General features: G+C 33.5%; 1 long non-coding RNA gene across 1 annotated transcript; it reads right to left on the bottom strand.

Annotated features, from left to right (window-relative positions):
• Nucleotides 1–1,907: 1,907 nt before the first annotated feature.
• LOC136067638 (uncharacterized) lies at nt 1,908–3,482 on the bottom strand. Its single transcript, XR_010629071.1, has 2 exons — nt 2,532–3,482; nt 1,908–2,369 (listed from the first exon to the last, which is right to left on the bottom strand). It is a non-coding gene; the product is annotated as an uncharacterized LOC136067638 (long non-coding RNA).
• Nucleotides 3,483–4,280: the final 798 nt, after the last annotated feature.

Genomic DNA, 4,280 nt, shown 5'->3' on the forward strand with positions numbered 1-4,280 from the left:
TTTCATGTCTAAGTTACTACAAAACTACTTGTAGCCACTAAAGCTCACAATATAAGTATAATATATACGGCCAAAACTTATATTATCTTTAAGCTCCCCTTAGCCATATAGAGTCAGAGGGCTTATTCAAAATTATTTGAATTAAACCTCACAAATTAGAAGAAAAAAAAATTAAAAAACATTACAACATTTTAGTTGATTAATATATAAGTAAACTACCAATTTAACATGATAAATTACTATTAGCAATTTAGAAAGCAAAAATTAACAAAATTAAAGTTGTTACCCACTTAACCTAAAACTTTTCATATTCTAAAGTTGTCAAACAACTATCGATATAAAATATTATGTAATTACTTCAATACCGCAAGTTGTTCATGTTGTAAAAAATTTGAGAGAATAACACAGCAAGCATCTTAAACTCTTTCTTGCTTGGATCCTATAAAATAATATATATATATATATATATAGCAATGGAGACAGAAAATGCCTTTCAAGAGATAATCAATTACGATAGTGTTGGAGGCAAAGTAAAAGATTAAAAAAAAAAACTGAAGAAGCAAGCGGTTTGGCTAGCATACCAGCTAATTAATTTATATCAAAAGACATAAAAATCTTACAATCAAATAGAATCCATAATTAAATAAATACATGTGGTACAATCAGATAAATAAAAGATTTGCCAAGATTATCAAGTTTGGCAATGAAGAAGACGCAACAGCTATTGATGAGGGTAATCTTTATCTTAAACTTGTGATAATGATAAAGATGCAACAACAACTAATTATGCAAATCTAGCATAATCTTATTTTGATTCAACTATAACAAAAATGACGATAATTACCATAAAAGATTATATAAAAATACAGTCTTTTATGATATAGCCAAGAGTACAATCAAAACGAATAGAAGAAATTTTAAATCGATTTCAATGACGAAGGAGGGATTCACTTAAATGAGGAGACCAAGAAAAAAGGAGAAGTATCGTGTTTTGTGTATAATATTGAATTTTAAACTCTATAATTCAATTTGCTAAGGTATTTTAGTAGTTAGCAAATTGAATTTATGTAGGCACAGATTACATCATTCAATTGAATTTCTACAGGCACGATAGTACTAAAACTCTATCATTCAATTTTCTAACTACTAAAACTCTATCACACGGATACTACAAAAACTTTATCACACAAATTAGACAATATAAACAATAATGTTACCGTCTCAAACATTTAAAAAAAAAAAAAAGCCAAATCAATTTTAAACATAGAAACAAACAATCATCTATCAATACAAATACCCAACCTAAATACATATAAACTCATATATGACCCACAACACAAAAGAGGTTGTAACAAAATTAAAAAAGAAAAAACACTATTAATCTAATCCTTACATTGAACTATTATGCCGGCAGCTACAAGAATAGAGGTCAAGAGCAACTGAGATTTAGAGATACCTAAACTGAATCATCCAGCTTTTCAGTATTAATATAGTGTGAGAAGAGGAAGAGATGAAAGAGTTAGAAAGCCAAAGTCTAACGTTAGGAAGCTAAAGGGTTACCGTTTGAGATTGTAACCGTGGAACACAAAAGGTTGCTATATAAAATTGTAACTGTGGAACACAAAAGGTTGCCATCTAAAATTGTAACCGTGGAAGACAAAGGGTTGGAAATTTTTTTTTTATTAGTATTTTTAAATTTAAGAAAACTTATTTTAAATTATAAGACAAATTCAGGAAAAATAATTGTAATTACATGGCAACTGATGTGGCTCAACCTAAGCGTAGCAACATTAAATGCTACGCTTCAGCTTTTAGTAATATATAGATATAGATTTATTAAAGAAAGAAACATATCAAGAATCTGTACACGGAAACACAGCAGAGTATCTGCACATTAGCAACTAAGCTGAAGCCTAAGAACCAAACAAACTAAAATAGAACCAGTAATTAGCCAATTCCGGCACAACGTTTTGTTTAACAGTGAGTTCCTATTTCCCTCAAAAAACTCAATATGAGACTGCAATGTTGCCTTTTCCAGATGTTAACATTGCCATTGTGAACTCTTACACATCTCTGTATCAAGATGTGATAAACCATGGCAGCCAAACAATGGCCTATATTATATGTTCAAAGCATAACAGCGTCACACAAGACCAAATCCTAGTGGTAAACACGTCTAACATTTAATAGAATATAATTATTCATGGTACAAAGCTTTCAATCCGCCTGAGTTCTTTGGTAACATCTACCATTGTTGGCCTTCTCTGTGGATCTTCCTCTGCACATGTCAATGCAAGCTGCAAAAAAGCTTGTAATTGTGGCTCTAAACTAGCACCTCCTTCTGCTGCCAAAATTGTCGGATCCACAACCTTGTTTATGCAATAAACTTGAGTATGGTTATGCATGTAGGCTATTAAGCTAGAATTTTTGTCAATTGTCAATCGGGTTATATTATAAGAATCCTCTCCAGTTAAAAGTTCTAGAAGAAGCATACCAAAGTAATACACATCAGTTTTTTTCAGTTGCCTTACCTGTTGCTCTAATCTCTGGGGTTTTGAACCTCGGATACCAAAAATTTGTATTAGCTTCCACGTCAGTTTCACCGTCAGGGATTGATACTGTAAAAAAAAAGTCAGACAATTTAGGAACATCATGTTCATCTAATAAGATATTTGTCATATGTATAGCCATATGGATGACAGGTCTTTGGAAGGCTGTATGGAGATAGGAAATTGCATGAGCAATCTGCCTTGCAATCTTTAATCTGCTCTCCCAAACCATGGGCTGATGTTGTCGTTTAGTAACATGTGAGACATAAATTAATTCGGTCAGAAAGGAAACCATTGGTAGCACATGCATACACTAAAATGGGAGTTGCAGTCTCGAGACAACACCCTATGGGCCTTAATACATTACTGTGAGCACTCATTTGTGCAGAAATCACTAAATCATTGATAGCTAAATCGGCCCAGAATTTAGAGCCAGGAAATCGCCTAACGATAACGATTTGTCCATCGAGAGAGCCCGTACACCAAAGCATTCCATAAGGATTATTATAGTTGTTGGTTGCTTGTCGGAGCTCTTTCGCAAAGAAGCTACGGATGGGAATTGGCTTGCCATTGCAAGAGACAATAAGCTTCTCTAGTAGCTTGCTTCCATTTTCAATAAATTGTCTCTCTCTTTTCTCTTTTTCCTCACTTTTCTCACTCAGTCTCAAGAAACGATCTCTCCACCAACACCGCATAGCTTGAAGGTGTGCTAATTAACCTCTTACCCAACATGGATCTTCAATTTTGCACTAAATTTTTTTACGGCCTTCAATCGTATTGTCTAACTACACTTCTTTCACCAATTACTTAACGTCCACTCCCACAGACAGTTATATTTACTTGGCAGCAGTTAGCACAATCTACACTCCTCAAAAGTCCACATGTCGTGAATGGGACCTACCCACCATCTTGTCACATTGGGTTCTATACGATTGTGCCGTGCACCAAATTTTTATTGGTAAGATATTATCTTATTAGGGAGTGACGTATAAGATAAAATAGAGAGAATAAAAAAATAGGAGGAAAAAATAGTTTTTAATTTTTCTACGTGGTGTTTGATTTGAGAGTAAAAAAGTGAAAAAATAGAAAATATAGTTTGTATAATTTTACTTTCATACCCTAATAGATAAAAAGAAGTAACAAATAAGGAAAAAAAAAATACTAATAAACAAAAAATAAAAGCAGCTGACCAAACGAAAAGTACCAAAATGTGAGAAACAAAATAGAGAAAAAACACGCCAAAAAAAAAATAATCACACGCACAAGACAGTATTTACGCGGTTCGGCAATTTGCCTACGTCCACGGAATTGCGGAATTTCACTATTATCAGGGAAAAAAATCCAAAGTGTGGCAGTACAGTTTTTTCTCTCTCTTAAAAACTATATCAAGAAAATCCTAATCACCAAAATAACGGTTTTTATATCTTGCGCACAGGATTCACAATGGGCTACAAAATGGGCCAAAAAACCATGCAAAATTATTTCGGGTCGGGTCATCATTTGGATCAAACACAACCAGGCTCCACAAAGCCCAACAAATCTCCCACTTGGAGACTAGTTCAATCACCAACATCAATCGCAATGCTAAAAAACAATCTCTTATCCCTGTAACTCATCCTCCTGTCCTCAAGCTTGAAAACCAACTGAAGCTGCACATAGCTTCAGCTTCTCAATAGTGACACCCTTAGTCAACATGTTTATTGAGTTCTTAGATCCACAAATCTTCTCAAG

The sequence above is a fragment of the Quercus suber genome, unplaced genomic scaffold (assembly GCF_002906115.3).
Source record: "Quercus suber isolate HL8 unplaced genomic scaffold, Cork oak 2.0 scaffold_80, whole genome shotgun sequence".
Classification (NCBI taxonomy): Eukaryota; Viridiplantae; Streptophyta; class Magnoliopsida; order Fagales; family Fagaceae; genus Quercus; species Quercus suber.